This window comes from Kogia breviceps, chromosome 13 (genome assembly GCF_026419965.1).
Source record: "Kogia breviceps isolate mKogBre1 chromosome 13, mKogBre1 haplotype 1, whole genome shotgun sequence".
NCBI lineage: Eukaryota > Metazoa > Chordata > Mammalia > Artiodactyla > Physeteridae > Kogia > Kogia breviceps.
The window spans coordinates 45,465,901-45,483,105 of record NC_081322.1 but is presented as its reverse complement, the minus strand read 5'-3'; the positions used below and the strand labels follow the sequence as shown (position 1 = coordinate 45,483,105).

General features: G+C 38.1%; 1 protein-coding gene across 17 annotated transcripts in view; it reads left to right on the top strand.

Moving 5' to 3' along the window:
* HS3ST5 (heparan sulfate-glucosamine 3-sulfotransferase 5) overlaps nt 1–17,205 on the top strand; it is a 287,406-nt gene that overhangs the window by 101,377 nt on the left and 168,824 nt on the right. For all 17 annotated transcript variants that reach the window (XM_067011683.1, XM_067011681.1, XM_059082868.2 and 14 more), the window contains exon 2: nt 13,872–14,066. The gene's annotated coding sequence lies outside the window, so the exon portion shown is untranslated. The remainder of the gene's footprint in view (nt 1–13,871; nt 14,067–17,205) is intronic.

Sequence of the window (17,205 nt, the reverse complement as noted above, 5' to 3'; positions counted from 1 at the left end):
TAATTTAATTTAAATAGTATAGTCATTATATATGTTTTTGAGAAACTCAGAGTTTACTTTACATTTCTCAGATCTTGTCACGCCCCTGTGCACCAACTCCTCTCCTTATGGTACTAGTTTTCTATAATACAACCCCGTGCAACCTCTCTAGCCTAGTTTGGTTGCAGACATTTCAACATGTCTTTTCAAATCTCTTATGGAGCGCCATCGCTGTAGTCCAAAGTCTGGCAACAAAGATGTGTTTTTTTTTTGTTTGTTTGTTTGTTTTTTTTCAAAATCATTATAGTAAAGGGATATTACCTGAGATCTTATTACCAGGTGGATAAATTTCCACATTATAACTTTAACTGATAAGAGCCCAGGACCCTTCATTATAGAAAAGTTGAATGGAAAAGTTTACTTTCTCAGTGCTTATCTGCTTTTAAAAAAATTTAAAAAGAAAAAAAAAACTGTGGGTGGTTGTAGAGAGAATGCATAACAATAGATAAAGGGGAGAATATTGCTTCAGAAGTAGTACAAGGAGTAACAGAGGCAGAGAATGGAGAAAATGAGAAAAAAAAAGGGAAACATTAATAGTGTTTATCTGTTTTTGACCTGATTAAGCTTGTAAGTGCCTAAAAGAAAGTTTTTGTTTGTTTGTTTTTGTTTTATTTTTTTTTAAAGAAAGTTTTGATTTCTCTGCACTAAACTGTCCAAGCAAGATTTATCAAAAAGGGTAGTTTTCAGAAAACAATTATTGTCCATTGAAATTGCAGATAAAGTGTCTTGAAAAGAATAGGGAGATAGGATATTTTCTTTGTAATCTAAAAAATAAAAACCCTGATGTTTCTTTAAATATATCAGCATAGCTTAAAGAACTGAAAAAGGTTCCTTTTAAATGCCATGAATCACCCAGTGATTTCTTTTCTTTTTTAATCCTGTTCTGCTTATTGTGTGCCTTTTCAGTGGTGACTCAGTGCCCTTTCAGTGCTTTGGTTGTATAAACCATTGATATCAAAACCACTTTGGGCAAATGCCCTCATGCTTCCTTGTTCCTCTGGCAAGATGGCAGGTCCCAGTGGTGACACCTGGGCTCACGCTCTTAGGAAACCCAGAGCACCTCTGACTTTCATAGCTTGCGTGATTGGTACTCGTCTTCAGATAGCTAACAGTTTAGGTGGTTTGATACAGAGAACAGCGTAGTAGATTGTAAGCTCCAAGATGCTGTTTTTATAAGATGTTACTGAAAATTGAGTTATGGCTCTGTGTTTTCATACTAGACACTTCAGGAAATGACTATAATTACATAGAGAAGAGAGTCCAGATTACATGGTGGGCTTTTTTACACGTTAAATTACAAAGATATATTTGTGCATCTACTCCAGTTTTTCATGAAGGATTTAAATCAGAACAGGAACATTGGTCTTGTGTTTAGTGACAAAGGATCATCTCGGTCATTTCAAATACTATTTTTCAGCACCAGTGGACATCTACCAGGTATCTCCTCTCTGCTTCCCCTCCTCCAACATACATACACACATTTTTCATTCTTGCTTCTGACACTGAAATATTTTGAGTCATTTCCTTTTATTAAGATATTTTTAGATGGGGATTTAAAATAAATTGAAATGAGTCAAGCAGTAACTTGAGAACTGACTTAAAACAGTGTAAGCTGAAGTCAACGAGTATGCTGTGTGCTTGCAAATTATCTAAGAATCTTTATATCCCCATGGCTTAAAACAAAGAAGACATACCATAAATATTTATTAGATGAACAAATGAATAAATGTTATCTAATTAAATTTTAGTGACTATGGGCTTACCTTTTTCTGGAAATTAAGCCCCTTTAAACAGAAAGAAGGATCTAAGAATTGAGCAGCCTTTCAGATATAACCATTAGCACTCTGTCCCTGTTGCCATGTCTCAAAGACTAGGAGTCCCAGCAACTGCAGAAAGAGAGGCCAGGCCTAAGTATAGGTGGCAAAATAGGGCCAGAGTTCCTAACTCCTACTATCAAACCACGACTTCAGCCTCTTCACTGTGGCCTGAACAGAGAAGTACAAGAGTGGAGATGGAGGTCTAACCTTAATATGCTTATTACTTATGCTATATTCCTCTCTCCCAAGGAAACCCCATTCCAGTTTTAAGATTAAGGTGAGAGATACTCTGGATCTTCCTTTACCATTTTCTTTGGAAAGATCTTTTCCAGTCATCAGATCTATCCAGTCATAAGGTCTATATTTAGGACATTGGAGAATTTCACTCATTCAATAAATAAGCATCGAGCATCTTCATTGCAATAGATTTGTCTCCTTTAATTAGACCAACTCTCAACATTTCTATAGTGTTCCCACTATCAGGATTATCTTTTTTATAGTTGCTAAGATATGTTGAAAGTAGAGGAATTGTTACAAGTTTATAACTCTAAAATTCTATATGTAAATAAGCACCTAGCAAAGCTTTTATTAAATGTTGATGAGCAGGTACACTGTTCCTCTTAGAAAGCTTATATTCTGACAGCACTTATATTTTGTTTCTCTGCTTCTCTTCCTTCTACTTACCCTCCCTGTGAATTAATACTTTATCTGATTAGTCTGAAGGGTATCACAGTTTTCATTTGTTAGTTGAAAATCTAGACCTCACTAAGTGTAGAAAACTACCATCAGACTAGAAATGGGAGTCCAGTTTAATGAACAAACTTTGGCTCTGTGTGTGTGTCTGTCTGTGTGTGTGTGTGTGTGTGTGTGTGTGTGTGTGTGTGTGTGTGTGTCTTTTCCCAGAAATTCTAGAATCACAGACTCAGGCAGTCAAAGTGTTTAGAGGACATATAGTCAATGATTCTAAGTTCAGGTTGCATATTACAGTCACCTGGGGAACTTCTGAGGCTCCATCTTTCCCAGACCAACTGAACCATCACCTTTGAGGATAGGGCCTGGGGATGGGGATTTTTTTAAACCTCAGAGTATTCTAAAGCACAGCCAAGGTTTTAAAACCCCTGGTTTAGTCCAATTCTTTTCATAAGGATAGGCAAAATAGAAACCCATCAGGAAGAAATGAAGTATTTCAGGCCTTGTAGAGCCTGGATTAGAAACCACATTACCTAGCCCCAGTCCAGAGCAATTTCCATAACAATGTGGTACTAATATCTTTTGTTAGGTTTGACTCATTTGAACTTTCCCTTGATAAAATTGTAGTAGGAGCGGGGCGGGCACACAGCTGTTAGCAAGCAACCGGGGCCCCTCGCCTAAGCAAGTGACCGATAGGGAGCAACCGTTAGCAAGCAACAGCAGTCCCACTCAGCCATTGATTGGCATGACAAGGGGCCTCTCTCCCCTCCCTCCCCTTCCTCTGTATAAAAGGACCCCGAATTCAGCCGGAGGGAAGATGGTTTTTGAGACACTAGTGTGCCATCTTCTTGGTCTGCTGGCTTTCTGATTAAAGTCGATGCTTCTTGCCCCAGCAGCTCATCTCCCAGTTTAGGTCTGTGGTGCAGCGAGCAGAGTGAGCTTGGGCTCAGTAACAAAATTAGCAGAAGGAATGATGCTTCTTAAAACTTCCTGTCAAATAGACTTGAGGAGAAACCCCACCATGCTGGGTTCACACATGAATTTCCTACGTTTCTTGGTAGCGTTGACCTCCTTGCCTTCTACCAAAAAGAAGTTAGTCTTTGATTGTTGTGAAGAGGCTTTGAACCATATTTATAACTTTCATTTTATATAAATCCACAAGATATCTTTAATCATTTTAGCATATGTAGACCCATTTTTTAACATCTTTATTAGAGTATAATTGCTTTACAATGGTGTTAGTTTCTCCTTTACAACAAAGTGAATCAGTTATACATATACATATGTTCCCATATCTCTTCCCTCTTGCGTCTCCCTCCCTCCCACCCTCCCTATCCCACCCCTCTAGGTGGTCACAAACCACCGAGTTGATCTCCCTGTGCCATGCGGCTGCTTCCCACTAGCTATCCACCCTACGTTTGGTAGTGTATATGTATCCATGCCACTCTCTCACTTTGTCCCAGCTTACTCTTCCCTCTCCCCACATCCTCAAGTCCATTCTCTAGTAGGTCTGCATCTCCATTCCCGTCTTACCCCTAGGTTCTTCATGACCTTTTTGTTGTTGTTGTTGTTAGATTCCATATATATGTGTTAGCACACGGTATTCGTTTTTCTCTTTCTGACTTACTTCACTCTGTATGACAGACTCCAGGTCCATCCACCTCACTACAAATAACTCAATTTCGTTTCTTTTTATGGCTGAGTAATATTCCATCGTATATATGTGCCACATCTTCTTTATCCATTCATCAGATGATGGACACTTAGGTTGCTTCCATGTCCTGGCTATCGTAAATAGAGCTGCAATGAACATTTTGGTACATGAGTCTTTCTGAATTATGGTTTTCTCAGGGTATATGCCCAGTAGTGGGATTGCTGGGTCATATGGTAGTTCTGTTTTTAGTTTTTTAAGGAACCTCCATACTGTTCTCCATAGTGGCTGTACCAATTCACATTCCCACCAGCAGTGCAAGAGGGTTCCCTTTTCTCCACACCCTCTCCAGCATTTATTGGTTGTAGATTTTTTGTTGATGGCCATTCTGACCGGTGTGAGATGATATCTCATTGTAGTTTTGATTTGCATTTCTCTAATGATTAATGATGTTGAGCATTCTTTCATGTATTTGTTGGCAATCCGTATAGCTTCTTTGGAGAAATGTCTATTTAAGTCTTCTACCCATTTTTGGATTGGGTTGATTTTTTTTTTTTTTTTTTTTTTATATTGAGCTGCATGTGCTGCTTGTAAATTTTGGAGATTAATCCTCTGTCAGTTGCTTCATTTGCAAATATTTTCTCCCATTGTGAGGGTTGTCTTTTGGTCTTATTTATGGTTTTCTTTGCTGTGCAAAAGCTTTTCAGTTTCATTAGGTCCCATTTGTTTATTTTTGTTTTTATTTCCATTTCTCTAGGAGGTGGGTCAAAAAGGATCTTGCTGTGATTTATGTCATAGAGTGTTCTGCCTATGTTTTCCTCTAAGAGTTTGATAGTAGACCCATTTTTAAAATCATCATATAAAGTTCATGTAACTCACTTCCTGAGAAAACAGCACCGATAACACTTCCCAGTTTACAGTGTTGAAGATATAGTTAAACATTTTCCTGTTTTTTTGACATCTGTCTTTTCTGTGTGTGTATATCTGTTGAACCCATCAAAGTCTAAAATATTTCAATTCAGCATAAAATTGCAGTACCAATTGTTGTATGGCATGTATTTTATCTTGTGCCGAGATGGGAAAGCATATCTAAATTCATCATGCCTATGCTGAAAAGTAATGCAAATATCCTGTCTTGCCAGTGCCAGAAATAAATGAAAACGATAATATAGGCTAGAAACGTTTTTCTCTTTTGCACTGATGCAAAATTTTGTATGTAGTGATCATCTTCATGCATTAAGCATCCACTGTAAGCCAGACATTCTAGATGGGCAGAAGAATATTGAAGGCATAGTTTCTACTCTCAACTCTTATTAATCAAAAGCAAATTAATACAGTTTAAAGTCATTGAGAATAAAGAATAAACATTGAAATTTTTAGAACTTCTAAATATATTCTGTGATTTAAGAGTAGAGCTATATACATGCACACAGTTTTTTCAACCTATTACAGGTCTCCACTAAAGACAGTTAGATAGTTGATAGTTGAACTGTGTGTCTGTGTCTACAAGTGGGTGTTACCTTATGTGAATTGTGTATGATTGCACTAATTTTCTCCACAGTGCAAAGAATAGAGAGATCCATGAATAGCAGGTGTTTTACTGATTGTTTTCATGAAAATGCTGCAGAAATGCTAATGTCAGAACCACAGAATAAAGAAGATCAGTGTATAAGAAGGAGAAGACCAGATGGACGTCCTTAATGAAAGCCATACTGCTTTGATGGAATTTACCACTGCTCAGAGTATGAGTCTCCGCATTACTAGCCTGAGAATTTGATTTAAGGAGGCAGTCTCATTCTGGTCAGACTCACAAGGAACTTAAGTACCTGAACTAGGTGGTCAGTTCATGAATGGGGACCACTCCACTACTGTGTCCAGAATGTTGGTGTCCTCTGTGTCCAGTGCCTCTTTCTGACCTACAGTCCCTGGGGGAGCTGAGCAGTAACCGTGGGTGCTTGTGAGGGATGTGCCATTCAGACCATAGGGAAGTGTGAGGAACATTCTGAAGATGTGACTTCTGTTTGCAGGAGGATGCAAGCTCTTGATCCACCCTGGCAACTTCTGATTTCTGGATTTTTCTCTTCTTCATTCTCAAAGCTAGTAGTGGCCAATCCATGTTCCACAGAATGCTAGGATTCTGTGTAAGGATTATTTTGTGGGAGATGGATCCTCTCACAAAAAAAAAAACAAAAAACAACAAAACTTAAACTACTGCCCTCTCTAGCCATATGCCCTTCCTGTTATGATACAGTTTTAGCTTCTCTAGTCACTTTCCAGTCCTGTCTCCTGGCAATGAAATTATTTCCAGGTCTCCTTAATGGACTGTAGGGAGTTCCCAAACTCTCAGTATTTCTTTTATTGAGATAATCACAGAAGGTCAGTCATCTAGGAATAATCATGGATGTCTTATGTGTAGCTTTTACTTATTTAATTCTCATCATACGATATTATTTCTCTCATTTCCTTAGGAAGTTTTCAAAAGTATGAGAGAGAATTTTACATTTACTAGTAGGTGCTGTTATAGGGTACTCTAAATCTTTGAGCCAGAGGTAGATAAATAAAACTTTTCACATTTCAGTGAAATATTGGGAGAAACCTACAAAAAATATACATAAATAGGCAAGCTTATATTCTTTTTGTAGCACTCATGAACATCTGTACTCCATGTGTTTTTTAAAACTTCACTACTTGCATTATAGAATGGCTATGACATCCATTGGCAATCTCATAGTCTTAAAGGAATCAGTTTTTAAAGAAATACAAAAGGGATGAATTGGGAGATTGGGATTGACATATACACACTAATATGTATAAAATAAATAACTAATAAGAACCTGCTGTATAAAAAAATAAAATTCAAAAAAAAAGAAAAGCAAAAGGTTTGTACTATAATTATAGAACACATGTCAATTTTCATGCAAGAGGACTAACCCAATCTTGCCAATAGCTATAGAAATTAACAAAACAGAAAAGTTTAGCTAGTGAAATACCATATACTTGAAAATAATTTTTTCCCATTATACAGAAAAGCATGTAAAAAGAGGCAGAGCATAAGGTCCTTCCTTCATGCAGTTAAGCTTATTTTTTATTTACATAAAGAGAAGCAAAATAAACAGGGCCACTTCAGCCTATCCCTTGGAGTTAAAGTTACAGGAGAAAAGAAATCATGACTATATACTGGTGGAATGTTGCTTGAAAAGCAGTTGAATATTAAATTACAAATCACTAGTTTCTTAAAATGTCTTTTAATATCTGGGTAAAAATTATAAAATAGCCTGCTCTCTGATTTTTAAGACAGCTATTTGTAGTCATTCTTAAAATGCATTTTGTGCAAGAAGGTTTCTTTTTCCATTTTTTTTCTTTCCTTTCTTTTTTTTTTTTAATTTCAACTTTACTTTTATTTAAAATGAGGCCATATTTTCCTCTTGTAAAACAGAGTTCAACTAGAACTGTCAATTTTCTCATCTGTAAAACAAGAGCACTGAATCAGCTGACTATATTCATTCAGAACTCAATTTCTTTATCGTATGATCACTAAGGTTCTCCCTAAATCTAATATACTAAGGTTCTAAGGAAAGGAAAATATATTACTAACGGCATGTTTTGATTTTTATTTCTTTGAGTTCAAATGTCCACCATTCACCTTGGTCTAAGCTTAAGGAACCATTCAAGGGGAATCAGTGCAGATGGGAGGGGGAAACAGAACCCCCACACAAGCTGTGCCGTGTTGCAATCAGGCTTCCATTTGAAAAATAATCTTCTCTATAGCTTTAAAGTGATAACTTTGTACCGACAATGCTTCTTGTTTCAAACGGATTTTCTCTGGCTCTTCCTGAACACTTCCTGAGGAATCACTGACCTCTTCGATTTCTGAGGAGGAAGGACTCTCTATTGTCACAGTCACAGGAAATTCTGATGGACCTTTGTTAACATAGTTAAGTCTCTCTTTCTCAGAACTAGCCCATTTAGCTCCACGTTCCTTAGCGCACCCGATGCACTTACACAGCATTTATGAGCTTTACACAAGGAAGGTCACATCTTTATTTCTTATCACAGGAACATGACTTCTGTAAAGTTTATTTCTGTCACAACCTGTCTCACCAAGCCGTGGCTGGAAGAAGCTCTGGATACAGATCAGGGACAGAGGGTGCTCAGGAGCGGCGCCCAGTCCACCCCACGGAGGCGGTCGGCCTTAACTCCAGCAGGCCCTCCCGCAGGGAAGCGCGCATGGCGGGAGGAGGCACCGAGTCCTGCAGCGCGCACAGGTCCTCAGAGCGCGAGAAGAGGTCGGCCGCATTGTCCCGGCACAGCTTCACCGAGTGCTCATGGCCCGAGCGCGGCCTCGGGGACACTGGCTGCGGACACGATGCCCACACCCGCCTGGGGGCCCCGGCTTGCCTCCTGGCCCCTCAGGTGCCCACCGCCCGGCGGCTGCGGCCCCGCAGCATGCACAGGACCATCGTCGCAGCCAGAAGACATAGGGCCACGGGGCCCAGCTAGGCCGGCCCCTCCATGCTGTGCTCTGGAGCCCCCGCATATCCTGGTGTTGGCGCCGGCATCAACACCCTCCATGCCGCGGGGCTGGGGTTTAAGCCAGCGGGCTCCTTTCTTTTTTTTAAATTTTACAAACTCCCTAACAGATTCAATACTTGAGAAGACTAGAAGATATTTATAACTAAACAACACGTCTATAGAACCCCGAAGGTGATTACCTCGTATATAAGTATGCCTTAGGCAAACTTCAACTAGTTTTTAAGAAATAGATGTTTAAGCCTGCTGAAGAATTTTATTCAGGCACAGAATTTGCATTATTTACTCTTAAATTTCCTGGCCTCTCCTCTTCTGGTTCCCCTCAATTCTATCTACCATTTTTCAACTTTAAAAAGTATTTTCTGGGGCTTCCCTGGTGGCGCAGTGGTTGAGAGTCCGCCTGCCGACGCAGGGGACGTGGGTTCGTGCCCCGGTCCGGGAAGATCCCACATGCCACGGAGCGGCTGGGCCCGTGAGCCATGGCCACTGAGCCTGCGCGTCCGGAGCCTGTGCTCCGCAACGGGAGAGGCCACAGCAGTGAGAGGCCCACATACAGAAAACAAACAAACAAAAAGTATTTTCTGGCCACAGTTAACACAGTCAGAAGCCTTTGAGAAACATGTATCCCTGTGTCCTCCTGTTTAATAACTCTTACAGCCCCACTGCTTCATTACCTTTAGACTCCAGTGCATGTTCTTATTTTAGGTTACTCTAAGAAATATCTTATCTAAGGTAATATCAGTATATAGCATAGGCTAAAATTTCATCCCTACCTTGGAATCCCTGCAGTTCCTTTTGCCCCTTTCAGGTAAATATCCAATAACTAGGAATGAATTTGTACTTGGGATAACTATTTTCCAGAATAACTTGTCTCAGCTCCAAAAGACTTTAGCTGTTAATTATTGAAACTATTGGGACTTCCCTGGTGGTCCAGTGGTTAAGAATCCATCTTGCAACGCAGGGGATGCCAGTTCGATCCCTGGTCAGGGAGCTGGGATTCCACATGCCGCAGGGCAACTAAGCCCACATGCCAGAACTACTGAGCCCGTGCACCACAACTAGAGAGCCCTCACACCACAACTAATGAGCCTACGTGCCACAACTAGAGAGAAGCCCGCACACTGCAACAAAGAGCCCACGCACCGCAACAAAAGATCCTACATGCCACAACAAAGACCCAATGCAGCCAAAAAATAAATAAATAAATAGTTTAAAAATTATTGAAACAATTGAATTTTTGCTTATATTTTCAAAGACAAAAGATTTTTAAAGAGAAATATAAAATATTTGAAAGTATGACAGTGAAAATAGCAAACATCATGTTTGAGTGTTTATTCACATAACTCAGGGCTTTTCTAAAGGTTCTCCATGTCATGCAGAAAAACAGCTCCTTTATTATTAATCTGTGCAGATTCTGTAGAATTGGGATCCAGAAACAAGTTACCTATTTTTTACTTCCATTTTTGACAGACTAATAATATATTTCCCCTTGTTCACTTTAATCTTATCCTTTTAAGAAAGAATCAGAGTAGAAGAAATATCAGTATCAATACAGTTGAATGCCTTCTGAACCCCTACTACTTACATAGCATTCTGCTATATAGTACAAAGAAATAGGACATTTCTTTGCCTTCAGCGTACTAATAAGTAATTCAAAAAATAAAATTACGGGAAAAAATAATAACACAAGATGGTTCATGGTTCAAGAGTTATTGCAAGGAAATTGTTCATTCATTCAACAAATATTTATTGAGTGCCTACTGTGTGCTAAGCACTCTGCTGAATGCAGGGTATTTTAAAAATGAGGATAATTATGAACAGAAATAGTCACTTCTCTCTAGGGATATGAGAATGAAGAGGTAGGGACTAGGTGATGTAAGTCCTTGTTCTTTACCCTGAGAACAATGAGAAGGCATTGAAGGCTTTGAAACAAGGGGTTGACATGATCAGTTGTGTGTTTTTAAAAGATCTAAATACCATGAGGAGAATTTAGTGGAGAGAAACAAAATGTGAGATTAGAGACAGAAAAAAGCCATGCAGTATTCCAGGCAACAGACAAGGTTTTAGAGGTAGTGGTGGTGGTGGTAGTGGTGATGATAGTGGAGGAGAAAAGGAAAGAGGAAGATATAGAAAGAAAGGGGACAAAGTAGATAGATTTAAAAATTATTTAAGCAGTAAAATCAAAAGCATTTGATAATCAGGTACTGGGGCTAAGGGGGAAAAGAAGGATTAAATCTACTCTGATTCCTTTTTTTAAAGGTTGAAGGCCTTGCTTTTTGGCTTGTTTAACTGATGGCTGATGGTGCTGTTTACAAAAATAGCCAACACTGGAAGAAAGATGTATTTGAGAGGAAGGTTTTTATGAACCCAGTTATGGAAAAATTCAGTTTGCGGGACCTTCAAGACATTCAAGTTTAGATGTTAACTGTTTAGTTAGAAATAAAAGTCTGGTGATAGAAGAAAATGTTGCTAAAGATAAGATTTGAGAGCCATCAAATGATAGCATCATATACTTTGATGAGCTCTCTTATCAATATATACAGTGGAAAATAAAGTGGTTTAGATTAGGGTTCTCTCACTATGAATTAGAAGACTCTGGAAACATTTCCTGGGGAAGAGGACTAGATCATGAAAAGAGGTAGAATATAGATAAGAAGAGAGAGAAGTAGAAATGAATGAAATGGCTGGCAGGAACACAATAAAAATATAAATAAATAGACTGTAAAGATTTTGGTTGCAAGTAACAGAGATACCAACCCAAACTGGCTTAATACAAAAAAAAAGGAATCTATAAATTCACACATAACTGAGACATTCAGGGTATTCTACCTGCAAGCAAAGCTCTGTCCCGGGGTGAAACACCAAGCTCAGAAACTCAGATCCTTTTTTTCTGTTTTTCAGCTATTTCCTTGGTGTTGACTTAAGTTCTAGCAAGTTCTCTTCTGATGATTCCAAAGTGGTTGCTAGTAGTTCCAGATGCTACATGTTCATATGCTTATGTCCAGCAAGAAAAACAAAGTTCATTCATTTATTTATTTATTTACACAATAGGGTAATGAAAACCCTAGAATGGAGGTCATTGACCTATTAAGGTTGTGTGCTCATCGCTAATATTGTAGGTAGAGATTGAGGTACATGGATTATTTTAACCTAGTCAGGGTGTACCTCTGGAGTGGAGACAAATCCTCTCACTAAACTACCTAGAGTATTGGGGAAGGGAGATAGGAAATCTAGAAGGAGTTATGTTATAAGAAGTCTTAAATGCCAAGTTAAAGACCTTGTTCTTAATCTAATAGACCAAAAGTTCTTCTGTTTTGAACAGAAGAGGCATCCAATGAAATTATTTCAAAAAATTAAGTCTTGAGGCAACTATAGTACATATGGCAATGTTTAAGAAAAACAGAAAAAGAAATCTGTTAGTCTATAGCAATAGTTTAGGGTAGAGAAAGTGAAAACCCAGACTGTGAGTAAGAAATGTTGATGAAAGGAAGCCAGTAATGAAGTAATGGATGTGAACAGTATTTCAGACAAATAATCCACGGGACTTAGCAAGATAATAATGGTGGAACTTCAAACTCTTCCACTGAGATTTCGACTAATGTGGTAGCTTTGGCACTGAGGCAAAAATGAAATCCTTTCTTTTGCCATAGTACTTGACCCTTTTATTCCAAACTTAGCTCTGAGCTAGGCTTTTCATTTCATTTTGTTCTAGTTAGTTACCACCACCTGGTGACCCATTATTCCCCACATGCACAACTTTCCTAGGAGTCAAAACAAGGCAAGTTCCAACCTCTGTCAGAATGAAAGCTGTCCTTGACTCCATAGAATGAGAACTTGCAGATTACTTTGCAATTTATAAAGATAGATATCACTACAGTTATAGCAGTGGCACTTTCTGTTTAACAAATGTTTTTTGAGCATTTTGTCAACCTACAATGATTCTGTTAGCAAGCAACAGAAAACCGAATGGTTTAAACAAGTACAATTCCAAAGGAAACAGTTAGTAGCGTTGGTTCGGCTGCTCGTCGATAACAGGGCCGATATCTTTGAGTTTCTCTGGACTTTTGTTGTGTTTTGCATCACGGTGACAAGGTGACTGCTCTACCTCCCAGTATCACGGCCTCATTCAAGGCAAGCAATTGTGTGGTAAAGAGAAGAGGAGAAGGAATCTTTCTATTTATCAATAAAACAAATTTCTGCCTGGATTTCTAACCCAGCGTACTTCTTATAGTTCATGGGCCAGAATGGGATCGCATGACCACTCTTAGCAGTAAGAGAGACCAGGAGAGTAAATCTTTGATTTTCTGTTCTCTATTTGTGTGAGTCATAGCAAGCAAGAAGAAAGTTGGAAATGGTTTTTGGGTGGCCAAACCGTAAGCTCTTCCGTGAAAACCTATCGTTCTACAGTGTGCTCTGTGCTTATATATGTATTACACTCTTATTTTGTATTTAACTTTGTGTTTATCTGTACATGATGCTTCCTCTACCCTTTGGGAGAATATTTGCATAATTAATTACCAATTTTTAAAATGGATGTTTTATTCTCTTTTTCCATTAACTACTACTAACACCTGCTTAACTCATGCAGCAAAGAAGCTACAATTTTGATTTCCCTGAGTAGGCAACACATATTGACTACAAAAGATATAATTTTTATTTATGTCTAATTATCTTGGCAATCATTACCCATGTTAAAGAAAACAGCAAAAGTACCAGATGATTCCATTGGGATTTAGTAAAAGTATCACATTTTATCTTTTATGAGATGTGATAGAGTCTCACATAAGGATGTATTTCCAAAAGACCTCATCAGCCTTGACTTAGGAAGAAATTCACCACCAAAATGTAGCACCTGCATATCAAAAATAAAATTAGTAATTATACCACTTGATGCAATGTTTAGAAAAATAGTCAATTAAAGCAATATGAATTCAACCAGAATCCTCTGCAGGCAACAGCATCATGCAATTCTGACTTCACAGTGATATGAAATTTTAAATAACAACGGTGCTAAATCAGGGAGCAGCAAACCCAGGCCAAGTTTAAATTTAGTAACAGTGCTAGTTTACTGAAAATAACCTTCTCCGTAGCAGATTCTCTGTGAATTTCAGGTGACCAACTGTTTGTTTTTCTGTTCTGTTCAGAGGTAAACAAGTACCCAGAGGCTTCAGCATTGCTGTCTTCCCTTCTCAATGGCGTTTCTGATGTCCACCTCAGGAGTCTCCTTGGCCAGCTCTGAAACACTTGAAAATTAAACAGAGAATCCACTGCATATATTCTTCTTGAAAATTTCCATTGTATATGTTCAGAACTTTCTGAATAAGAATAAGGATTTGAAGGTAAGAGAACTTTGGAAGTAACTCACATTCTTGTGTAACTCTTAATTATGTCAAAAGTGAATATTTAATATATTTTTTAAAATATACAAAGGTAAAAGCTGTTGTTGAATATAAGGAAAATAGCCAGCTATGTGTAGTTCTGCAGCAAAAAGAGGTAAAAAAAATATAAAGTTCAAAAATTGTTATATGTCATGTAAATATAAATACAAGCAAGGCACAGTGGTTATCTTGATATCTGAAATCAGTTCCACACAAAAAAGCATGGCATACAGTGGTTCCCAAATTCTAATATGCATGAGAGTGACAAGGGGAGAGAGAGGTTCTTAAAATGCTGGTTCCTGGGCATATTTCAAAGAGAGTTAGATTCACTAGACTGGGATATGGTCCAGCCATCTGCATTTTTACAGCTACTCACCCCCAAAAGATCCTGATGAAAGTGGGTCTTGGGCCTTTGAGAAACATGGAAATTGGCATTTAAAATAATGTACTTCTAATTTTCAAACTTCATTTAAAGGGGTTTTATGTGGTTTGTTTCCTTCAGTCACAAGAATAAACAAGGAAGGGATATTTTAAATTAGTGCTAAATTAGTGCACCTTTTTGATCCCCCCCAATTGAATTATTAATCCTTTCCAATATTCCTTTTTTGTAAACATCTTTATTGGAGTATAATTGCTTTACAATGGTGTGTTCCTTTCTGCTTTATAACAAAGTGAATCAGTTATATGTATACATATGTCCCCATATCTCTTCCCTCTTGCGTCTCCCTCCCTCCCACCCTCCCTGTCCCAGCCCTCTAGGTGGTCACAAAGTACTGAGCTGATCTCCCTGTGCTATGCGGCCACTTCCCACTAGCTATCTATTTTACATTTGGTAGTGTATATATGTCCATGCCACTCTCTCACTTTGTCACAGTGTACCCTTCCCCATATCCGTCTCCTCAAGTCCATTCTCTATTAGGTCTGCGTCTTTATTCCCGTCATGGCCCTAGTTTCTTCATGACCATTTTTTGTTGTTGTTTTTTACATTCCATATATATGTGTTAGCATATGGTATTTGTTTTTCTCTTTCTGACTTACTTCACTCTGTATGACAGACTCTAGGTCCATCCACCTCACTACAAATAACTCAATTTTGTTTCTTTTTATGGCTGAGTAATATTCCATCGTATATATGTGCCACATCTTCTTTATCCATTCATCTGATGGTGGACACTTAGGTTGCTTCCATGTCCTGGCTATTGTAAATAGAGCTTCAGTGAACATTTTGCTACATGACTCTTTTTGAATTATGGTTTTCTCAGGGTATATGCCCAGTAGTGGGATTCCTGGGTCATATGGGAGTTCTATTTTTAGTTATTTAAGGAAATTCCATACTGTTCTCCAATAGTGGCTGTATCAATTTACATTCCCACCAACAGTGCAAGTGGGTTCCCTTTTCTCCACACCCTCTCCAGCATTTATTGTTTGTAGATTTTTTTGATGATGGCCATTCTGACTAGTGTGAGATGATATCTCATTGTAGTTTTCATTTACATTTCTCTAATGATTAATGATGTTGAGCATTCTTTCATGTGTTTGTTGGCAATCTGTATATCTTCTTTGGAGAAATGTCTATTTAGGTCTTCTGCCCATTTTTGGATTGGGTTATTTGTTTTTTTGATATTGAGCTGCATGAGCTGCTTGTAAATTTGGAGATTAATTATTTGTCAGTTGCTTCATTTGAAAATATTTTCTCCCATTCTGAGGGTTGTCTTTTCTTCTTGTTTATGGCTTCCTTTGCTGTGGAAAAGCTTTTAAGTGTCATTAGGTCCCATTTGTTTATTTTTGTTTTTACTTCCATTTCTCTAGGAGGTGGGTCAAAAAGGATCTTGCTGTGATTTATGTCATAGAGTGTTCTGCCTATGTTTCCCTCTAAGAGTTTTATCGTGTCTGGCCTTACATTTAGGTGTTTAACCCATTTTGACTTTATTTTTGTGTATGGTGTTAGGGAGTGTTCTAATTTCATTCTTTTACATGTAGCTGTCCAATTTTCCCAGCACCACTTATTGAAGAGGCTGTCCTTTCTCCACTGTATAGTCTTGCCTCCTTTATCAAAGATAAGGTGACTGTAGGTGTGTGGGTTTATCTCTGGGCTTTCTGTCCTGGCCCATTGATCTATTTTTCTGTTTTTGTGCCAGTACCATACTGTCTTGACTACTGTAGCTTTGTACTATAGTCTCAAGTCAGGGAGCCTGATTCCTCCAGCTCCGTTTTTCTTTCTCAGGATTGCTTTGGCTATTCGGGGTCTTTTGTGTTTCCATACAAATTGTGAAATTTTTTGTTGTACTTCTGTGAAAAATGCCATTGGTAGTTTGATAGGGATTGCATTGAATCTGTAGATTGCTTTGGGTAGTAGAGTCATTTTCACAATGTTGATTCTTCCAATCCAAGAGCATGGTATATCTCTCCATCTGTTTGTATCATGTTTAATTTCTTTCATCAATGTCTTATAATTTTCTGCATACAGGTCTTTTGTCACCCTTAGGTAGGTTTATTCCTAAGTATTTTATTCTTTTTGTTGAAATAGTAAATGAGAGTGTTTTCTTAATTTCACTTTCAGATTTTTCATCATTAGTGTATAGGAATGCAAGAGATTTTTGTGCATTAATTTTGTATCGTGCTACTTTACCAAATTCATTGATTAGCTCTAGTAGTTTTCTGGGAGCATGTTTAGGATTCTCTATGTATAGTATCATGTCATCTGCAAATAGTGACAGCTTTACTTTATATTTTCCGATTTGGATTCCTTTTATTTCTTTTTCTTCTCTGATTGCTGTGGCTAAAACTTCCAAAACTATGTTGAATAATAATGGTGAGAGTGGGCAACATTGTCTTGATCCTGATCTTAGTTGATATGGTTTCAGTTTTTCACCATTGAAGATGATGTTGGCTGTGGGTTTGTCATCTGTGGCCTTTATTGTGTTGAGGTATTATGTTGAGGTAAGTTCCCTCATACTCAGAAAGTATGCCTACCTTCTGAAGGGTTTTTATTATAAATGGGTGTTGAATTTTGTCGAAAGCTTTCTCTGCATCTATTGAGATGATCATGTTTATTCTCCTTCAATTTGTTAATATGGTGTATCACGTTGATTGATTTGCG